At 44.3% G+C, this 23,427-nt stretch overlaps 1 long non-coding RNA gene across 3 annotated transcripts in view; it reads right to left on the reverse strand.

Annotated features, from left to right (window-relative positions):
• Positions 1-23,427, reverse strand: part of LOC146402933 (uncharacterized) — a 71,263-nt gene that overhangs the window by 36,102 nt on the left and 11,734 nt on the right. Inside the window, exons 2-4 of one of the 3 annotated variants that reach the window (XR_014808148.1) lie at positions 12,907-13,085; positions 11,957-12,052; positions 1,976-5,568 (exon numbers count right to left, since the gene is read on the reverse strand). This is a non-coding gene — a long non-coding RNA (uncharacterized LOC146402933). Of the gene's footprint in view, positions 1-1,975; positions 7,014-11,956; positions 12,053-12,906; positions 13,086-23,427 lie in introns of those variants that run through there. The other 2 variants (XR_014808147.1, XR_014808146.1) reach the window with 2 other exon arrangements.

Genomic DNA, 23,427 nt, shown 5'->3' on the forward strand with positions numbered 1-23,427 from the left:
GCAAGTCTGTGAATTATGTATGATCATTTCCTTTTCACAGAGTAGACCCAGAAAACAGGAGAACCTTGCTCAGGGACTCCCAGCCAAACAGTGGCAGAACTGGGATTCGGGCATTCTCACTTGCCCCAAATCCAGTGCTTTTTCCTTTAGAACATAGGGCTCTCCAGCCTGCCTGCAGAACCCAGAATGGAAATCATAAATAAGCTTTTATATGGGAGAATGTTTCGAAAAATATAAAATGCCCTAGAAAGATCAGGGGTTTAAAACATAATCATTGACTACTCATCTTCAAAAACATTCATTGGTTCTTTATGTCATTTCATCAGAATTGCCCTTCCACATTTGGGTGGATGCTGTGTTAAACCACCCAGATCCCCTTTGGCTGAAGAACTGGTCATTAAAGACTCCAGCTGCTGGGAGTGCCATGGGCAGACAGACAGCCCTCACAGATGCTTCAGCTGTGGAAAACCACTGCCCCCCAGCCGCCCGCAAAGGTCACAGCCCTTCCTGGGGCTGCCCAATCCAGTGACGGCTTGATTCAGGGGTGCTGAGACTTGGTCATCCCGACCTAACTTTCGGCATCTGTGGAGTGCCTTCTCACTTGGCTAGTCCCACTTTTGCCCTTGCCCTCTTCCACAGGTGTTGAACCCAAGGCACTCCCTAAAAACATCCTGTGTCTCTGCCCAACCTCTTAGCACTTCTGGAATCCCTGTGCCTCCAACCTCTCATGTACCAATTCATTGGAAAGAGTTAGAAAAGAGCCAGGTGAGGGGAGAGAGAATCCTTTCATCTAGGGGGCCGGGCGTCATCCCAGAACGTTTCCAGTGATGAAATGTCTGCTCTGTGTGCCCAGACGCAGGATTGGCGCATTCAGAGTGCAAGGCTCCCAAGCCCCCCTCCAGGGGATTCTGGTGCCCACGGAGGTTTGGGAAGCACTGATGCAGACAGCAGTTTCAGGCAGACAGAAGGCACTTATAAGCATGCCAAACAGAGGCCCAGGGATGGGAAGTGATTTGGCAGTAGTCAGGGTAGCAGGGGGGGTGAGAAGCCGCCAAGACTCTCTCCGTTTCAGGGTCCCAGCCCAGGACTCTGCCTGCACTTCCTGAGGCTGGGCCAGGAATCTGCCTGGGCACTGGGGAACCACATACCTCACGCGTGCATCTAATGATTGCTCAGGAAGTGGAGGCTTTGGGGCTGACAAACGCTGCACCGGAAAGGGGAGGGGAGAGCCAACAGGAGGGGGTCAGCCCAGCCAGCTCCCTCCAAGCATTGTCCTTTCCTTCCTCCCACCGGATGCCAGGAGCCCTACAGAAAAGGGATTCATTTGTCTTCATTCCCAGCACAATAACTTGCCACTGGCCTTTCTTGTGGGCCCTTGCTCAGAGCAACAGGATACAGTTGCTGCCAGGAGAGAAGGAAGGAAGGAGGCTGGGAGGAGAGGGAGGTGACAGGAGCTCAGCATCCCCAGGCCCCCAACCTGGACCCCGGACCCTGAAAAGGCCCAGCCCTGTGAGGCCTGGGGTGCAGCCTGGGAGCATCTGGGTCCAGCGGGGCCTGGGAGGAGAAACGCTTTCCAGTCACAGGGCAGTCCTTAATCAGATGTAGGCTGAGGGACCGTTAAAAGCTGAGCTCTCCTTTCTGGGTGGCCTTTGTCCAACTTTTATCTTAATCTAGTCTTCTTTGCAAGTTTATCATAGAAAAAGAAATAGGAAGCTCATCAAGACGGGTCTTCTTTCTTTTTTCCTTTGGTGTTAAAGAAGAATGCATGCTTTGGAGCTTTTTCTTAAGCCCTTTTTATAGTTGAGATTTTTCTGGCGTCACCCCAGACCTATAGCATCAGAAACTCTGGGGGCGGGGGGGAAGGGGCGTAGCAGGAGCTTAGCCATGGCAGAGATGTAGGGTAGTATGGATTGAAGAATTGGAATCAATACTGCAATCTACTGTCCTAGGGATTATCAAAACAATGAACTCAATAAATGTTTAACAAATATTTATTGAACTCTAAGTGTATGCCAAACACTGCCAGGGGTAGTACATAGCTAACCCAGCAGGTTACAGTTCAGTAGGTGGCTCAGACAGGTCATAGACAACCAGGAGGGTTCGAATGACTAGTCCAGCCAGTCAGCTGGCTGGGAGTCTGATGGACCCTGGTGAAGAGACCCCCTCACCCCCACCAGGGACGTGGGAAAGATGAACGTTGGAAAATGGAGTGTAGGGTCACCATCCCTCCAGGGGGACAGTTGCTGAAGAAAGTTGCCCTCTTCTTAGAATAACATTCTAGTCTTGCTGCTAAGACTCTTCGGAGGTGCAAACAAAAAGTCATCACAGTCATTTAAAACATGGGCCCTTCATGTGAACTCCACTTCCTGTCAAGGAAATCACATACTTCGTTTCTTTAAAACTTAATTTATTTGGATTTCAGCACAGACCCAATTTAGTGATTAGACATGTTTTTCTCTCTCTCACTCCCTCAGTCTCCCCCTCCTTCTCTCCCTTTCTCTCTCTGGCTCCCTCCCTCCCCCTCTCTATCCCCCCCTCTTCCTCTCTCTCTCTCCTCCTCTCTCTCCCCCACCTTCTCTCCCCCCGTCTCTCTCCCTTCTTCTCTCTCTCTCTTTCTCATCCTCCCCCATCTTCTCTGTGTTTCCAATCCATACAGAGATAAGATGGTGAAGAGGGCATGAAGAAATTTCTGTGCTAGGTAAAAAGAAGTAGTGGGTCCTAGCCTTGCATGGAACTCCTGGCCTGGCTGGAGCTCATAGGCGAAAGTGGCCAACTGGGATGAAGACTAAATGGATCGACCTGAGTCCAGATGCCATTGTCTCTCTACCCTTCAGAGTGGCCTTTGGAGGAGACCTCCCAGAGATGTGAGAGAAAAAGGAGACGTGAGAAGGAGGGAGAGAGGGAAGGAGGAAGCCACGTGAAGTGTGTGCTCAGTCAAGCGCTTGACACACGTGATTTCTCTTCCACCATCTCCATCACCAAGAATTACACCCTCATTTTCCCCAGGGTGGAGGGTGAAACTGGAAGCTCAGAAGGATGAACAGAGGGTGGCGGTTTGCATGAGGTCACATTGATGGTAAGGAGCAGAGGTGAGATCCTTCCCAAACTGGCCTCATTCCGAAGTACACGTTCTTTGTGTCCCCATCCTTTCCTGGTTGATTTTGTAGCATTTGATGAAACTGATGTGTGATTGGCCCTCAAAGCTCCAGTGGTAGAGGTGTCCTCTTTCAAGTCCACAAGGGAACTCTCTCTTCCTCAGAGTTTTCATAATTTCTTAACAACTGGTAATGTCTCTTCCTCTCCATAGGTATCTTGTAAGTGTTTCTTGGCAGTGGAAGGAAGGGAGGAAGTTTTGCTTTTTAAGAGAGACAGGGTTTTGCTACCTAGTGGGGTCTCTAAACCAGAAGCGTTGGCATCACTTGGAAGCCAGTTAGAAACACAGCATCGCTGGCCACGGTCCTCCACAACACGGGAGTTAATGTTTACTTTAGTCCTGGCACCCAGGGTGCCATCCTTACATGGTACTTCCTTTCTGTTCCCATCGTCCCTTCGCTTTAAAAACAAGAAATGATTTCATCTTCAAGAGTGAACCCACTATCGAATCTGTTCTCTTAGAGAAAGAAAATGTCTCTGAAACACTAATCATATTTGTTTGATCTGTGCTATACAGTAGCCACTTGCCATAAGTGGCTGTTACATTAATATTCAATAAAATTCACTTTCTCAGTCACACTAGCCACACAGGGCTAGGCAACGCCATATTGGGCAGCACAGATACTGAACATTTTTAGCATCATGGAGGTTTCCATTAGACAGCACTGCTTAGAAGCTTCCTATTTCTCTTGGGCTTTTGCTAAGCCACAGCCCAGCTGCTTGCCACAGCCCAGAGCTCAATAAATGCTACTTGACTTAAATTCTGCAGCTTCACTCATTGGAGGAAAGAAATGGCATGAAAATATTAAGATCTATTTTCCATTTCCTGCTCTGTCTACTAAAGAGCTGTGTGACCTTGGGTAAGTCATGACCCCTCTCCCAGAGTTTCCTCATCCACATATTTAGAGAGGAAGAGGTATTGAGTCCTCATCCTAGTCTGGAAGCTTTTGCACCTCTTACCTCTTTGGCCAACCTGACAGCTGTAGGAGATGACCAGCTCATCCTGGTTTGACTGGGACTGTCCAAGTTTTAAAACTGAAAGCCTCATATCACAAGAACCCCCTCATTCTCAGGCAAACCAAGACCTCCCAGTTATAAAATTCTAAAACCCCCATGCAAGCCTGAGGGTGGGATGCCAGGAACCATCAAACTGCTGCAGACAGCAGAGGAGTGTGGTTAAGAGCTGAGCTCTGGAATCAGACAAACCTGGGTTTCCATACTGATGCTACCACTTGATTTCTTTGTGAACCTGGGCAAATGACTTAACTTCTCTGAGACTCAGTTTCTCCATCTGCAAAATGAGACCACTGATAATAGTTCTGTGTGTTCTTCTGAGAATTAACTTAGCAAAGCTTGGCACCACGGCAAACACTCAGAGCAATGTTAGCCATGAATAATTCAGCAGACTGGGAAAAGGGGGTGGGTCTTTAGGGAGACTGTGACCCTGACATTCATGGGTAGCCCAAAGCAGCAGCTAAAAGAAAGAAGACTTGCTTATGAGCTGTTAAGCTCCTCTTTATCCATACTCCCACAGCTCTTGCCCCAGACTCATCTCCAATAAATAACAGTTCACCCTGGTTAAAGAGAGCACATTTCAACTCCCCGTGCCCTGCTGGGATAAAGCGACTCTGATGGAGCAAGTTTATTGAAACACAAACTAATCATTCCTATTGCCAAAGTAGGCTTTTGGCAGAGCCCTATGAAAAAGGAAAGAGAGGGTGAAAAAAAAAATTGTTCTGAATTGCTGAGACAGCACTGTATTTAGACAATTAAATTTGGAAAAGCAGGACAGTTCCTGTAACTACCTCCCACACCGCCTCCTCCCAGAACAAAAGGTTTTGTTGAAAGTATTCATATGGATATTAATACCGACACTTTAATGAGCCCCTCAGTAAACTCATCAGCAGTAATTACACCCAGCCACAGTACCCAGTGCCACTGGTGGGAAGGTACAAAATTGCACCTCCAAAAATTAGTCACTTGTAAGTTAATCCCCCAGTCACATCAAGCAGCCTACACTTGATGGCTGATTCACAAAGATTCCTTGACACCTCTGTAGTTAAAGGGGCCAGATCACCATGGGAAGTCTACAGAAAGGGAAAAGTTCACATTTACAAAAGGCCTACATGTCAAAGAAATGAGTTTTGAGGAAACCAGGGACATAGCTTTATTCTGGGACATGACAGCAGCCATACTAGTACTGCCAAGCACTGGCCGTGTGTGAGTCCTTGCCATGCACCAGGCCAGGTGCAGGACACTGCCTCTAATCCTCACCGAGATCCTGGAGGCAGGGAGGTTTCTACGATGCCCATTTTACAGATGAGGAAACTGGGGCTCGGAGGATGTGAAGGGCTTGGTCCAAAGTCTCAGGGCTGGAGGTTTGAACTCAGTCTCTAGGTGAGATTTGAGCTTCACCTACGAAATAAGAAGAAAAGGTTGTGCTTTTCCGTCTCACTTCCTGGAGGTGTTTTAGAGGATGGATTTTGCCTTGGGTTTGGCCTTGACCCTCAGTATGTAAATCTGTAGGGGAAAGACTCTGCCCTCCTAGCCCTTTCCACTCACTCTCTAAATTTTCACTTCTTGGGCTCAGAGTCCACAGGGAAGACCAAGGCTCAGAACTTTCATCATTGCTCTGGCTGTCATATATCTTTGTCCAGTTTTTCCCCTTTCCTTTCTCCTATTTGGTCATTTACAGAAATAGCATGGTCTGAGAGAGATCAGGAATGAAAGAGAGTGAGTGAGTCAGAGTAAGAATGAAAGAGAGGATGAAAAGGGGCAAGTGAGAGTGAGGGAAGAGGACTAAGAGGAGTGAATGGAAAGAGAGTCAGAGACAGAGAGAGACAGAGAAAAGAGAGAAAGAGAATGAAAGGAAAAGAGAAACTGGAAAAAAGAGTACACTTTGAAGCCACCCATATTTGGTTGGAAGCATTGCTTTTACTGACAGAACAACTTTGAGTAAATCTCTGACTCAGTTTCCTCATCTGCAAAATGAGGGCGATACCCTCATAGGGTTATTGTGAGGATCAAATAAAATATTGTCTATAATTTCCTGCCACTCAACAGGCACTCAGTAAACCTGTCTACTTGCATCCTTCCTTCTTTCCTTCCTTCCTCATTGCTCATCAGCCACCACCAAAACCCTGGGCACAGTCCAAGACATCTCTGCAAATGTTATCAGTTCAGTCCTTGAAACATCTCATGAATCACGTGGTATCATATCTCTTTTTATGAAGAGGCCTAGAGAGGGGGGACATTGTTAAGCTAGGATCACCCAGCAAGTGACTGTCCCATCCAGATGTCCAATGCAGATCTGTCTTCACTACTCAGGAAAGAAATAATAGGGGGGGGGGAATGCATCTGAATTGATGGGCTCTTAGAGTCTCCTTCTTTAGCTGCTCCACTGGAGGGCTGTTGAGAAAATTATCCAAATCATGTTAATGAGCAATTGAGCTCTGGCACTGGCATTTCTCTGAGGGAAGATCATGAACAAAAGCTCTGGTCGGGGTGGCAGCCACAAGCTGTGATCATTACCTCAGATGATACCACCCAGGGGCTCATAGCTCAAATAATTAACTCAGTGGCCTCCTCTCAGGGGTGAAGTGGGGCTAATACGACTGAACCACCTCGCTTGTGGGAAAACCATTCTGTGCTCAGTGATGAAGTGCTTTCAAGACCATCTGTTGTCATTGCAGAATCTGAGCGGTGAGTACCAGTCAGGCCCAGGGAGAACTTCACGTGTGCTTGAAGGAGCCATCAGAGCCTTGATGTTGGTTCAACAGAGATGGGTCCGAATCCAGGATCCATCACTCATGAGCTTGGGGTGTTGGGCGTAGCACTCAATCCGAGTCTTGGTTCCTTCTCTAGAAAATGGACGGAACAGAATTTACATCCCAACTGAGGTGCTGGGTGAATATAAAAGGAAGTTCTTGACGAAGGGCCTAGCACACAGTAGCTCCTTGGCAACTTGAGCTTCCTCCCCCTAGATTTGTTTTCTTTGGGGAAGGGCAAGAGGAAGGAAAGAGAAATACATTCCCCACAGACAGAGAAATTCATCAGAGAAAATCCCCTTTGGGAAAATGACAGTTTCCCAAAGACTTGTGGATTTGAGTAGGCAAATCACTCTTACTGATTTATTGATGATATGGATTTAGATGGTTTCATCCAGTTCTTCCTCCCTCCCTCTGCCCCATTACTACAGACACCTATTTCTTTTTTTCCCCTTCCTCACCCCTTGTCCCTCTTTATTGAGCACTGACTAAATTTAGCATTGAGCACGGTGCTAAACACCTTCCTGAATTATTTCATTTCACAACAATAAGTGAGTTATCTCATTTCACCTCTACAACCTGGTGAAATATGTATAACTGTTATCTCTATGATACAATGAGGAAACCAAAGCACAGAAAAGAAAAAAAAAAAAGTAAAGACACAGGTCTATTTGATTCCGACATACTTTCAGCAAAATTGGGATCAAGACCTTTCTTAGACCATTCTGCAAGCATCCAGCTGACCAGGCTAGGCAGGTGGCCAGTTCAGGAGTTCAGTCAGTCCCTCCTGGACTCTGACGTCTCATCTTTAAGAAATCACTGGCTACCTTTCCCAAAGCATCAGTGGGGTTGCCTGACCAGTGAGACCATACTAAACTTGCCAAGTCTGAGGAATAGCCCCTCTCCCCTCACCTAGGCTGCCTCTGCTCCCTCACTTTGCCATTGACCCATGGCCACAGCACTGCCTGGCACACAATGAGTACAACTTGGGCCATCACCACAGCCTCCTCCTTGGATCTGGGCCAGGCTCCTTAGCATGGCAGTCGAGGCTCTTTGTAAACTCAGCTATTCTCAGACTTCAGTGCTCTCCATGAGTCTGCCTATGTAGTGCCCTCTGCCTAAAAGGTTCTCCCCAGCCTTCTCCACCTGGAATCCCACTCTTTCTTCAACATCAAATGCCATTTCAGCAGAGCCTTCTCTAAGACACTACAACTCATCTCCTCCCTGTCTAAAATTAAACCCTCTCTCCTGGATCCTCCCAATTACTTCTGGAACATAGGGAAGAGGTTGGTCCTCGTGCTTACTTGTTGCATTGTCTTTCTTCTTTCCATGAGACTGTGAAGTCCTGGAGATCATGAGGAAGTTGGCTTAATTAACACCTAACACCGTGCCCAGCCACTAGTACTTTCATCATTCCAGGTTTGGATTAAATGTCACATCATCTCTTGGAGAGGCTGTCTCCAGTCTTTCCACCTTAATGAGATTTTTCTCCCATACCTCGCACTTTGCATCATAGTACCCAGGAGGTCTTTAGCTTTCAGAGATACCCCAAGCTTAGGGTCTGACTCTCTTGTCAGTCACTGGAATTTAGATCCTCTCTTAGTAATTTGTTAGCTAAGGGACCTTGGGCAAACTGTCTCATATCTTCAAATTTCTGTTATCTCATCTGTAAAATGAGGCTAATGATGGGACCTTGTAGGAGAGTCTCCCAGATTAAATACTATTTGTAATGTGCTTAGCACAATGCCTGCTACCAAGAATGCATTCGAGGTGGCTACGTGTTTGGATTTTCATATGTTACTCCCTTTAGAATGTCTCCATTGCACAGGAAGAACTGTGCTTTTGCCTTTTTCACTGTTAATTTTTCAAGGCTTGGCAGATTCTGACACAGAGCAGTCAATCAGTATTAGTGGGCTGCCCAATGAATGAGGAGAGAGGCGGGGCACCCTGGAGTCTCCTGTGCAGCCTGGAAGCCTCTGTTGCTGAGGGGCAGTAGCTAAGCCCCAGGATTCAGGTCAGCCTGCCCCATCTCAACCCTTGGTCTGCCTCTCATTGGCTTTGCAACCCATGGCCAGTTGTTAATCTATGTCTTAGATTCCATATCTGTACCCGTGGATAATAATAACTGCCTCTTAGGGTTGCTGTAAAAATAATATATTAAAATAGTTCTGTATCACTAGTGTACAATAATATTAATGTAATGGCTTGGGGATATGACTGTTATGCATTTATTGTTAATGACTATTACACCACATTTGATAAATAATTGTTTTATATCACACGGTGCAGTAATTCTCTCACCTTCTCTTTTTCCACTTAACTAATATTATAAGGTCCTTGAGAATAGGTGTCTGCTTCATCCTTGTGTATCCTATACCTAGCTTTGGTGATAGATACCAGTTAATTTATCTTTTTTTTTTCCTTTGGCTGCACCTGAGACTTATGGAAGTTCCCAGGCTAGAGGCTGAACCCATGTCACAGCAGTCACCAGATGCGTAGCAGTGATAATGCCAGGTCCTCAACCCACTGAGCCACCAGGGAACTCCTATCTTTAATACATTATGTTTTTCAATTTATAACCCTCTCAACGATCTTCAAGGTGGACATTGCTATCCTCTATTTCAAGACACACAACTCTGAAGCACAAGGAGATTAAGTGCACTGCCAAGATCACAACATCCCTTTAGTGGCCTGGCCAACTTTCTGAGCTCTGACAGGCCACCATGAGGCTGCTGGAAGCTCTTTCTCTCTTCAATCACAGGAATGGGAGAGGGGTCCTAAGTTGGCAGTGCCATTTGCACATTCAGCCACCACTTCCTGCTGGAGGAATTCTAGGGGCTCCACAGCCTGGATCCCCATCTCACCCAGGAGGTGATCCAGGAAGTAAATCAAGATCCATCTGCTCATCCCCACCCTACCACATCAGCCCTGAGTCCCAACCCAAAGCCAAGTAGCTCTGGGCTCCAACAGGCAGCTACTTCTCCCTCATCTGCCATCAGGTAGACCCATCTCCCACATGCTGGAGTCAAGTTGATTAAAACATTTTACCTTCTCGGAGTTCCCATTGTAGCTCAGTGGTAACAAACGCAACTAGTATCCATGAAAATTCGGGTTTGATCCCTGGCCCTGCTCAATGGGTTAAGGATCCGGTGTTGCCGTGAACTGCAGCATAGGTTGCAGATATGGCTCAGATCCCTCATTGCTGTGGCTGTGGTGTAAGCTGGCAGCTGCAGCTCCAATTCGACCCCTAGCCTGGGAACTTCCATGTGCCATGGTGCGGCCCAAAAAAGACAAAAAGCAAGCAAACAAAAACAAACAAAAAACCACTTCTTCTCTGTGGGTCTGGTTCTCTTTGTATTCTAGACCTGCCTTCATAAATACTCATCCCTGAGTTTACTCTCCCCTGTGTCCTCATAACCAGAGAGGGGTTGAGTTCAAGTCTACCACTGCCTATTAAATAATCACAAGTCCCATTTGTAGGGTGCTTCATCATTTAAAAATAACCATCCCATTCATTTTCATTCCTGTGCCAGGAACTGGGTGCTGGGGCTGTGGGTGGTGAGTAAGACATGCCCTACTCTCAAAACACACAGAACCTCTAGGGGAAAACAGAAGTATGCAATTACCTTAATACTATAGCAATACTACAGCAATACCAAAGCAACACTACTGCTGCTCGCCAGCTACCATTTATTGTTAAGCTTACTGCATACCAGCCGCTGTACCAAACTCATTTAAGCTTCACCATACCCTGGGAGATGAGGGTTGTCAGATGTAACTATGAACATTACCAGAGCTGAAAAAAAATCAAAGCTGAGTTTATTGCTTGCCAGGCAGGGGAAAGCCTTGTCCTTAAGAAACAAGTTTAGCTGGTCTCCCACAGCAGAAATTGAAAGGGCTGTGTGCCAAGGGCAAAATGATGTGAGTTCATCACGCAAGGCAAGACTCTGAGTTCAAGTCTCTGGTCGCCTCATGAGCTGGATCATTGGTTTATATACTCTTATTCCTGTGGTGCAAGTCACACATCTGGGGCACTGTTATCCAGAGGTCTGAGACAGATAGCATTAAATCCCTGAGGGTACGGAATCACACAGCAGGTAAATTTATATGTGTCTACCCTAGATTTTCAGGTTGGTTTCCTGTCTCCCTTTCACAGAATGGAGACAGGCTCAGACAGTGAATCAGCTTTGCAAGGTTTTAAAATTAGTAGAAGAGCACAGAGACTTTTTTAGAACAGTGAAAAGACTCTATATGATATTATAATGTTGAATAGGTTATTCTACATTTGATCAAACCTACAGCACGTATGTATAAGACCAAAAGTGGACCTAAAATAAACAATGGACTTTGGGGAATTTAAAAAATATTAGTAGAAGAAATAACATTCAACCTCTAGTATCTAATCCCAAATACATTCACTCATTCATTCAAGATAAAAATAAAAGTATGTACTGTAGAAGCACAGAGAAAGAATTGACTCCAGTCGAGGAGAGGAGGTTTCATAAAGGTGGCAGCACTGGAGCTGAGCCTGGGGGTACCAGGAGAATTTCCCCAAGAGGGGAAACAGTGAGTGACATTCCATGCAGGGGACAGGCAGCCAGGCCTGAACACAGAATGCTTGCAGTGTGTTAGAAAGATTGGTGTGGTCATTTGTCATGGGGACTGGTGAGGTCCTGGCCATTCTCTACTGAGAAATGGAAAGGCTGGACCCAATCATAATAATCATAGTTAGTAAGGGTATAGCCCTTTGGAGTTGAGAGTGTGTTTCCACTTTCATGGTGACATTACATCTCATAGCAACATTGTTATTGTCCTCATTTTGCAGAGGAGGAAACTGAGACTCAGCCAGCTGAAGAAATTTGCCTATTATTACCCAGGTAGAAACTGGCAGATGGAAAATTGGTTTCTGAATTCCAAGACTCATCCTCTCCTTCCTATCAAACTGTCTAAATAATCACTGTTGAGTACCTGTAGCCAGCCAGACTCTGGTGCTAGAATTCTGGGCTACATCTGGTACATAAAGTCAGGTTGCTCACCTTCAGGTCAAGAAGCCATCTCTTGTCTCAAGAAGACAATGTGTGTCTGCCCAACACGGATGAATTCCAGGGTCTCGCTGGAGGATGGTGGCTGGCCTGGAAGTAGAAAGGAATGGGCCGGGGGCTGACATGGTCTCACCCACTTGGCCTTATAGGAAAGGAATTGAAAAGTTCCTTTTCTTCCTCTCTGCAGGACACAATATACAGGATTATCTCCCCACCTGAGAGAAGCTTCCATGGATTCCTGTAAGGCGGAGAGGTAGGGCCCACTTGGGACCAGGCACTTGCTTTGGGAGCGTGAGAAGATTCTGTGTGGCTCATGTATGTATAGTCTTGCTCCGTGATCATTGGAAAGTCACTTGACTTCTCTGAACCCCAATTTCCTTATCTCTAAAACCAGCAGCAGGAGAGGTGGAATAATGTCTACAGAGAAGCAATACAGCTAGAGGTGAGAAGCTGGGCTGTGAGGCCTGACTGCCAGGGCCTGAATCTCACTCTACTAGCTCTGAACCTGGGCTAACTTGCTTAACCTCGTTGCGCCTCAGTTTCCTTTAGTGTAAAAGCGGGAGAAAAATGACACTACCTACCTCTCAGGGCCATTGTAAGGATTAAATAATAGGTGTAGGATTCCCTTCATGGCTCCGCAGAAACGAATCTGATTAGCACCCATGAGGTTCAATCCCTGGCCTCGCTCAGTGGGTTACGGATCTGGTGTTATCATGAGCTGTGGTGTAGGTCACAGACACAGCTCAGATCCCACGTTGCTGTGACTATGGTGTAGGCTGGCAGCTACACCTCTGATTCAACCCCTATCCTGGGAACCTCCATATGCCTCGGGTGTGGCCCTAAAAAGACACACACACACACACAAAAAAAAAAGGTGTAAAGAACTTCAAAAAAAACTTTTAAAGAGCTGTTTCCAGGAGTTAGTAAAATAACTAGCATCTTACCATGTTACAAAGCATAAGACCTTTTCACCTTGGCCTCTCATGGCCTCTGGGAGGTAGCGGTTATCACCCTTCCTTCTGATGGTTGAGATGACTGAGATGTAGAGAGGCCAAATGACTTTCCCCAAGAGGGTACAGCCTGTGAAACACCACAGTGGGATGTAGGCCAGGATTTCTCCCTCCTGCAGAGGCGGCAGAGCACAGAATGGTAGACCCAGACTTCTATCCTGGTGAGTCGCTCTTTCTTCCCCCTTTCCTCTCTCTCTCCATCTCCCCCTCTGTCCCCCCAGCCCTGAGAGTGTCCACTTCATCTAAGGCTTTATCCTTCGCCTGTGTAATTGGGATGCCTCAACCTCCACCCAGGATTATTTACTTTCCTTCTTCCCATGCCATCAAATCCTAGGAAGATGGGGTCTAAACCCTTTTTACGCAAAGTGTGGTCCACAGACCAGCTTTACTTGGAGTCTTTTGGAAGTGCAGAATCTCAGACTTGTTGAATCAGAACCTGCATTTTAGCAAGATCTTGGGTGATCTGTGTGTGCCTTACAGTTTGAGAAACATTGAGCTAATGGATGGGTTTGGTAAAATGTAAGGTCAGGCGCAGTGTGTTAGCAGTGACTTGGTAGAGATGATGCAAGCACACACTCAGTATTTCTGTTCACACAGTCATTGCTGCTCACTTGCTCACGGGGAAGGAGAGACAAGAAAGTGATGGCAGAGAAACATTTCTCTGTAAGTTGTTTCTTGAGGAAATACTTACACAGGGCAGACTTGTACTAAAAGTTATTTGTTGCTTACCCAAGATTCCATTTTTAACTGAGAGCCTGGTATTTTATCTGACACTTCTATTCTTAAATTGGACCTCGTCGTTATTTAAGTGCTAAGTCCCTGAAGTTTGGGGTATCATTTAGCTAATGGGGGACCAGTTGTTGGGTCCTCTCCAGGCCTAAAGTGTGGCCGGGAAGAACCATATTAACATTTGTCCCACTTTATTGAGCACCTTTGTTGAGCTCTTTCCCAGTTTCTTTACTGAGGCAGTGATTATCAGTCTGGAGCCTGGAACTCCAAGTGAGGTCACGGAGCAGCAGCCTCACGTGTTAAAAATGCATATTCTCAGGCCCTCCCCTGGCCAGACAGTGTCACCTACAGATGATTCACATGTACATTTTTAAAGTTCAAGCACAACTGGATTAGGCAACTTTGAATAAAGAATAATCCGTCAAAAACGCTTTTAAAAAAATGAATAGACTTTATCTTCTAGAGCAGTTTTAGGTTTACAGAAAAAACTAAGTTCCCAAATACCTCTTCCCCCGCCTACAGAGTTTCCCCTATTATTAATGTTCAGTTAATTAGACAAAGAGGTCCTTAGATGGAGGTGGTTCTAAGGCTGTGGCAGCCTACTTAAGCAAAGCCAAACCTAACCTATAAATGAAGGCTAAGAACTTGAAACCAGAAGACAACCAATCACAACTGGCCAGCTGGGCTCCCCCAAATAAGGCAATCACTAAAGCCATAGCGAGTCAAATAATTCCCTTGCTTTGCTTCTGTGCCTTCTCTGTGAAAGTCCCGCCCGCTTCCATCCCCCAGCTCCTGTTGCTGGAGCCTTTCTGACCATTTCCAATTTGGCACCACACTGTTAGAAGAGGTGTTTCTCTCCAATAAACTTAAGATTTGTAACGTGATGTAGTTTGTCTTTTAACATTAACATCTTGCATTAATATGGTACTCTCGTTACAACTGATGAACCAATATTACATTATTCCTTACTCAAGCCCATAGTTTATATCAGGGTTCACTCAGGTTGCACATACTATGTCTTTTGACAAATGCATAATATCATTGCAATACCTTACAGAAGAGTTTCACTGCCCTAAAAATCCCCTATGCTCCACCCATTCATCTCTCTCTCCTTTCCTCTGGACCTGGGCAAACACTGATCTTTTTATCATCAAATATCCTTTTGATTTGCCAGAAAATTAATACAAATTCTTCTATTAATACAAATTCTTCCATCAAGACAAGAGTGTTTTTCAATAATGAAACTGATACAGAGGTTAAATGACTTGTTCCAGGTCACCGAACTAGTAAGGGCAGGAGCTGGGTTTTCAACCCAGGTCTAACTCCAAATCTCTCTTCTCTTCACTAGGCCAATATGGCCAGGCCCTTTCTTAGAAGAGAAGACATTTGAATGTCTGTACTGTAGGAGAGATCCAGAGGTTTGGGGAATAGTGTTGCATGTAGTGGGGTAGGAGGTGGGCAAGTGGGGATATAGGAACTATCTGGCCTAAGGAGGTTCCCAAGAATTCCTAGCAGGTACTGTAGTGTGAGCTGTGGCTGAATTTGCAGACTGGATCTCCCCATACCAGCTGCTTCTGCATCTCACTCAAGCCAATTATGATTTACAAATGGGAGTGTAGAAATGCTAATAACCCTAACTGGGCTCCCTAATTACCGCTTAATCAACTGCTAATGGGTGTTAGCTGCCAGCCAGGGTAGCTGATAGGGCTGATAGGGCTCCAGCTGGCCAAGGTTAAAGGGAAGCTCTTGTTAGTGTCACTGGCCTTGAAAATAGAAGGAAGCCATGGGGTGGGTGGAAAGTGTCTTCTTTTTCCTTTCTTCTGCATTTTTGTCTGGATATTTTGTCGCAGTCATGAGGCACTGGGCAGCAAAGGTCTTCAGAGGAGGTAAAGAACCAGAAAAGGCCAAGAGTGAGAAATTAGCGAGCAGAGGAGGCTGGACAGTCGACAGGTGATTATTGAATGCAGACAAGTGTGAGGTATTGTGCTGAGTGCTGTCATCTTAATGTTGTGACAGTCAAGGGTTTTGAGGGAGCAAAAGGGGGCGAGGAAAAGTGAATGTGTAGGGAAGTGACCCTGAGGAACACGAATGGGAGAAGTCATGAATCAGAGGCATCTGAGGTTTGGCAAGAAAAAAAGAGAAAGAACACTAACTTTTATAGAGCGTGTCTAAAAATATTTGTTAAATGAATGATATCAAATTAAACAGTCTCTACATAAGACATTTTAACCTATGACATGCCCAACATATGGCATCTCCCACAATGACCATCTTCAGTAGAGGTTTACCATCCCTATTTCACAGATACAGAAGTTAGGATTCACAGGGGTGAAGGGTCATACTCATGGTCACGTTGATAACACGTAGCTCTGCTCTTTTCCTGATTGCAAGGCTTAGCATTTTTAAACAGCTTTATTGAGATATTATTGTCATATGGAGTGTATATATTTAAGATGTGCAACTTGATATTTTGATATATTTATAATGTTGTGGGGGTGATCACCATAAAACAGTTCATTTTATCATTTCTACATAGTTACCATGTGTGTGTGTTAAAAGCATTTAAGATTTATCCTCTGAGCAAAATGTGAGTCTACTGTAGAGTACAACAGTGCTGTCATTACCCCACGCACATTAGATCTCCAGAACTTACTCATCTTAGATAACTGAAACTCTGTGCCCTTTGACCAACATCACCCTGTTTCCTCCTCCCCCCGCAACTCCTGGCAACCACTGACCTACTCTCTGTTTTTATGAGTATGACAATTTTTTTATTCTACATTTAAGATTATGTAGTGTGGAGTTTCCATTGTGGCCCCGTGGTAACGAAACCAACTAATAACCATAAGGATGTGGTTTCGATCCCTGGCCTTGCTCAGTGGGTCAAGGATCCAGCATTGCCATGAGCTGTGGTGTAGGCTGGTGGCTACGGCTCCGATTCAACTTCTAGCCTGGGAATTTCCATATGTTGTGGCTGCGGCCCTAAAAAGACCAAAAAAAAAAAAAAAATCATGCAGTGTTTCTTTCTTTGTCTTGCTTTTTTCACGTTAGCATAATGTCCTTTAGTTCTTTATCCATGATGTTGAAAATCACAAGGTTTTCTTCTTTCTTTTAAGGCTGAATGATATTCCATTGTGTATTTATATATGTACAGTTGGTTTTCTTTATCCATTCATCTGTTGAAGGACATTTAGATTGATCCCTATCTTGGCTGTCGTAATTACTACTGCAGTGAACGTGGGAGTGCAGTTATCTCTTTGTGGTCCTGATTTTGATTCCTTTGGTGATATATCTAGAAGTGTGATTGCTAGATCGTATGGTAGTTCTATTTTTAATTTTTTGAGAATTCTCCATGTTTTCCTTAATGATTGCACCAATTACCATTCCCATTAAAAGTGCACAAGAGTTCCTATTTCTTCACATCCTTCCCAATGCTTGTTATCTTTTGTCTCTTTTATAGTAGCTATTCTAACAAGTGTGAGGTGATATTCCATTGAGGTTTTCATTTGCATTTCCCTGATGATTAGACATGTTGAGCACCTTTTCATATACCTGTTGGCTGTTTGACCTTCTTCTAAGAAGTATATTTAGTCCTTTGCCCCCTTTCTTTTTTCTTTTCTTTTCCTTTCCTTTTCTTTTTGTTTTTTAGGGCTGTACCCCTGGCATATGAAAGTTCTCAGGCTAGGAGTCAAATCAGAGCTACAGCTGCCAGCTTACGCCATAGCCACAGCAATGTGGGATCTGAGCCTTGGCTTCAACCTACACCACAGCTCATGGCAATGTCAGATCCTTAACCCGCTGAGCCTTCGCCCATTTAAAAATAATTTATTTGTATTTTTGGAACTGAGTTGTAGGAGTTCCTTATATATTTTGGATATTAACTCTTTTTGGATATATGATTTACAAATATTTATTCACATTCTATCAATTACGTTTTCATTTTGTTGACTGTTTACTTTGCTCTTTAGAAGCTTTTTAGTTTGATTTAGTCCCACTCATCTATTTTTGGTTTTCACCTGTGCTTTGGCACCATATTTTAAAAAATGTTGCCAATATCAATGTCAATAAAGCTTTTCGCTACGTTTTCTTCTACGAGTTTTATGGTTTCAAATTTTCTGTTTAAGACTTTAATCAATTTTGAGTTGATTTTTGTGTATGATATAAAATTGGGGTCCAACTTCTTTTCCTTTTGCATGTGACTATCCAGTTTTCCCAAAACCATTTGTTGAAGAGTCTCTTATTTCCCCATTGTATGATTTGGCACCCTTGTTGAAGATCTGTTGCCTGTAATTGCATATGTTTATTTCCAGGTTCTCTATTCTGTTCTACTTTTCTATATGTCTGTTTTTATGCCAGCACCATACTGTTTTGATTACTATAGCTTTGTAATGTAGTTTTAAGTCAGGAAGTGTGATGCATCCAGCTTTATTCTTGCTTGAGATTGCTTTTGCTGTTAAGGGTCTTTTATAGTTCCACATAAATTTTAGGATTTTTTTTTAAAATTCTGTGAAAAATGCCATTGGGTTTTGGTAGAGATTGCATTGAGTCTATAGATTGCTTTGGGTAGTATGGACATTTTAACAGTATTAATTCTTCTAATTCATGGACATGGATGTGCTTCCACTTATTTATATCTTTTAAAATTTCCTTCATTAGTGTTTCGTAATTTTAAGTGCATAAGTCTTTCACCTCTTAGGTTAATCCTTACGTATTTTATTTTATTCTTGTTGTTATTGCTAATGGAAATGGGATTGTTTTCTTAGCTTCCCTTTTGGATAGTTCATTGTAGGTATATAGAAACACCACTGGTTTTGTATTCTGAAACTTTACTGAATTTGTTTATTAGTTTAACATTGTGTGTGTGTGTGTATGTGTGTGTAATTGTTAGAGTTTTCTATGTATGTGTTCATGTCATTTGCAAATAGAGATAAGTTTATTTCTTCCTTTCTGATTGGATGCCTTTTATTTATTTATCCTTTTCTTGCCTGATTGTTCTGGCTAGGACTTCTAGTACTATGTTAAATAGCAAAGGTGAGCATGGGCATCTTTGCCTTATTCCAGATCTTAGGGGAAAGGTTTCAGTTTTCCCCCACTGATTAGGATGTTAGCTGTGAACTTTTCATACACGACCTTTATTGCATCAAGGTAAGAGGTTGGCATTATTAAAACTGAAAAACACATGGGAGAGAGCTTATGAAGCTGAAACTTAGATTCTGAGAAGGGAGTAAGCCTGGCTGGAAATGCTGTTTTTGAGCTTGAAGGAAGGGGGTCCCACTGGCTAGGGACCAGATCTCTGAGGAAGGGGCCTGGTATCACTGAGGGGGCACAATGAGGCTGGTTTTGTGAGTGTTGCTGCAAGATGGATTCAACTGTTGCTCCTGAGAGGGACTGCTGCTACCAGGGTAAAGAACCATCGCTCAGTGACACAGAAGGAACCCTAAGGAGACAGGAAGTGAAGAAGGGAGCAGTGCCTTCTCACCCCTCCAGCTGTGCAGGCTCCCTCTTTCACCCTGTTGGCAGAATTTAATCAGTCACTAGCTAGCCAAGCTGAAATGTGGTTTGCAAACTTCTCGCCCCAGTACCCCAGAGTACACATTGTGAGGTAGCAGAAAGTATCTGAAATTTACCATCCAAAGACCTGGACTACTGCAAAAACTTCTAACTGGTTTCCCTATTTTCACTCTTAGTTCCCTGTAATCCATTCTCACTACAATCAAGGTGATGTCTTAACACATACATCATATCGCTATTTCTCTATTTAAGCCTATAGTATATTCCTATTTCACTTACAACTACTGAAACTCCTTGACTGGTTTCCTTGATTGATTTTGAATCTTGCCACCCTTACCTTATATCATTCTTCCTCTTCCTTACTATATATGTCCTCCAGTGGTCCTCTTGGAGTTTGTGGATCTCACCCTAGGGCCTCTATACTTGCTTCTCCCTTGACATGAAATGTTCTCCCCCAACTCTTAACCTAATGCTTTTCCAACCTTCAGGGCTGAGACTAATCAAACCTTCTTTGTTCTCTGGCATCCTAGTCTCAATGAACACTCACCTGCCATTATTCTTATTGGTCACTTTATATACTTGTATAGAATTTAAAGCACTTCATACAATCTATAATTAGTTATTTAATATCTACCTTACCCATTAGATTTTGAGCTCTGTGAGGGCAGAAATCCTGATAGTGTTGTTGTCTCTTAGAAAATACTGGATCTGGCATATTGTCACCACTCTCTAAATATTTGTTGAAGGAATATACAAGTTTCTCTCTAGCCCCTACATCAATGGCCTCGTATTACTACTCATAATACTACTAGGGCACATTTTCTTGAGGGCTTACATTCCTTACATGGCTTGTGGAACCATTGGAAGGACTGAACAAAGAGAGTTTTGATGGAGCTTTTAGAAATGACCCCAAAGTCCAGGGTAAGGCAGAGATCTTCTGTCTCTTCTTGGACCTTCTATGGGATGGAAGCTTTGGTTCCAAATCTACTCCAGGGCTACTAGGACCAGGAAGAGCCACCTTCTGCTTGCTGCAGTTCTCACCAGCAGAATGAATGCCTGGTGCCTGTCTCTTGACCCCCACAAAACAAGCAACCCAGCACTGGGCCCTCCACTGAGGATGCTTCCAAAACAACAAACTAACAAAAACCTCATGGCTAAGCTTGCCCTAGAAGCAGCCGAAGCAGCAGAAGCTCATCTGCTTTCCAGATGAGCATTTTCACTTCTTTCCAGAGTTCATATTCATGCAAATGATTGGCCAAATCTTAATCACTTCCAGAGCTTGGCTGCAAGGGAGTCTAGGATACATACCTTTTACCTTTCCAGTCTCCACATTATAGGGATGCATACTAGAAGGAGGGTGAGGTGGATTTTGAGCGCTAATCTACACTATCTGGCAAAGTAGATGTATCATATCCTGAGAGTCATTCAACAGATATTTTCTACTGAACATATATTAAGTGCAGTGGTCATAGTTGAGAATGACACAGCCCTTACCCTCAAAGAGTTCTCCTGTACAATTTATAGCAAGTGTGAAGAGATCTATGAGGAAAGTCTAGAGACCTAAGTGGAGGGTAGAACAGGTCTTATATGAATAGGGAAGAAGACGGGGTGCTGCTCTGGTGGGCTTGGGCAGGTGATGCCAGCACCTGGTCCTGAAGGAAATGGTACCACAGCTTTCTGACTGAGAACTGAGACCCTGGGTTGAGACTGTGTTGAATCCCGCTCTGCCACCTTCTCACTAAGTCCTTGAGTAAGTTCACTTGCAAGCCTGAGTATAAGGCAATGTTTGTTTTCTCTCCCCTAACTCCACCACCAAAAAGTGATCTCTGAGAAAAGAGGTAATATCTTAAATTATTTAGGTTTCTATAGCAAAATATCATAGACTAGGTCACTTGTAAACAACAGAAGTTTATTCCCACAGTTCTGGAGGCTGGACATCTGAGATCAGAGTGCAAGTGTAGTCAGATGAAGCCCCTCTTCCAGGTAGCAAACATCTCTTGGTGTGTCCATGTGGTGGATGGGGCTAGGGAACCCTGTGGGGTCTCTTTTACAAGATCACTAATCCCATTCATCAAGGGCCCACCCTCATGACCTAAGCACCCCCCAAAATGACCATGATATTGAGCATTAGGATTTCAACACATGAATTGAGGAGGTGGGGGGAACACATTTAGACCATAGCAGGGAGTGACTTTACATTGAACCCCTCCTAAAAGTCAGTGTGTTATTTTGAAAAAGATATATTAACTTGCAATGATACTACTTAATTTGATGTATGATGCCTCTTAAAGTAGCAGGCACTCACCCAAGATCACACCACTGGAGACCAGTGGAGGCAGAATTGATCCTTTCTCCATTGCTTACCTCTTAGCTACTAACCACATCATCCTTCTTGCCTACTGGCTTCTCCTGGTGCTCGTTGCCTGCACTGGAGCTCGTTTCTGGACAGTACTTCTGACATTTGGGACTTTGCCTTTATTGTGTTTTTGTTTTTTCTCGGTCTGTAGCTTTGACCTCTCAAGGTATCGCCCAAGGTCTCAGGCAAGGACTCCTTGGCTCCAGACATGGGACCCTGGGGAGGCCGTCCTGTGACCCGGCCCCTCTCCTGACTAGAGCTGGACTCAGACTTTTCTTGAGTCAGATGTACCCCAGTCTGAGGATAACTTCACATCCTTAGGAACAGCCAACACTGAAGACCCAGTCTTTCTTCCCCCAGAGGTGCTAACATCCTGGAGTGGTTTCCTCTGTATGAGTGTGTATGAGGAGCTGAATTCACATTCTAAACAACTATGTTGGTTAACACTTGTATAAGCGCTGAATACACAATCACAGGTGATTCCCTTGTAACACAGCAGCCACCCCTTGACTCATTCCATCACCTGCACAAATGGGAACCAAAAACTAAGGGATTCCCGGACATTTCCCCTGCCCCCCAAGTTTCCAGAGATGCCCTGATGTCACTAGCCCTGCTGGTTTTCTTACCCTTACTTGTTCCTAAATCCACCTTGGGCTTTCTTTCAAATACTATTAGAATATGATTTGGGGTCCAGTCAATTGGCTGGTGGACCCAATTCCTAGACTGCAGTGCTTTGTCTTACCAGCAGTATTGAGCTGTGTGGAGAGACTTGATATTCACCTTCTACGTTGCCCTGAGACCTAGATGGCATTCACTTAGAAAGTGTAGAAAAATAAGCTGAGTGTGTAGAAAGACCACCAGCTGGAGAGAAAACCTGGAGGCATGAAAAGAGTACCAGTCTGGGAGTCTCAAGGTATGAGGGGAAGCCCTAGTTCTGGTGCCCAGGAGTTGTGTGACCTTTTGACAAATAATTCCTCCTACTCCTCCTGTTGCCACACTGGTCAAAATCCCAAAGGTTGGCTGCACTAGATCAGGGCTGTTCAAATGTTAATGTGTGAATCACCTGGGGATCTGTTAAAATGCAGATTTTGATTCAGCAGCCCCAGGTTGCATTTCTTACAAGTTCTCATGAAGCTGATGCTGCTGGACCAGAAAATAGTTGGAGTAGGGATCTGTATCAAAGTTCCCCTAGCTCCTGCATTCTGCACGAATCACTCTTTTTCTAGTGACAGGAATAAGGCTTCTGAGGGGTTTAAGCATATTTTTTCTACACACATTTGTTAAATTACATACAAAATACAGATGTTAAAAAAAATTAAACAATACAGAAATATAAAAAACATAGGATGTGGAAGTGCACCGGTAATCAAAGGACGTGCTCAAGAGAAGACCATTATAGATGGTGTAAAGTAATTAAGAATGTGAGCAGCTCCCAAAGGTAAGCTCAGCTGTCCTGCTCACCGACAGGGCCTTTTTTGGGGATGGGGGGTGGTGGGGGGGAAGATATGAAGTCTCTTCTTCAGTCAAAGTCACTGCAACATCTCAGTGTGGTAGGTGACAAGGTTTTGGCTTTTTTGTGGAGGAGTGGATTTCTTTGTGTTGTATTCTCAGATGGGGATTTAGAGTTTAGGGTGATTTCAGAAAGGGATATTTGCAGAGCTAAGGGAGGAGGAATGAAAACACAGAGTATTAGAGTTTGGTCCCCTGGGGCTTTCCAAATAGGGGCTTTCTCCTCTTTAATGTCTCAGTGGGGGCATTGCCTAGATATTGGGAGGAAAGTTTGGCATATATTTTCCCTGAAAAATGCCCTGTGACATCAAAGAGTGATCTAATGGCACCAAGAAAGATGAAAATTCCTT

The sequence above is a fragment of the Sus scrofa genome, chromosome 6 (genome assembly GCF_054392235.1).
Source record: "Sus scrofa isolate SSC_HxYL_T2T_F1_AM1 chromosome 6, Sscrofa_HxYL_maternal_Yorkshire_Landrace_v2.0, whole genome shotgun sequence".
In the NCBI taxonomy this organism is placed as follows: domain Eukaryota; kingdom Metazoa; phylum Chordata; class Mammalia; order Artiodactyla; family Suidae; genus Sus; species Sus scrofa.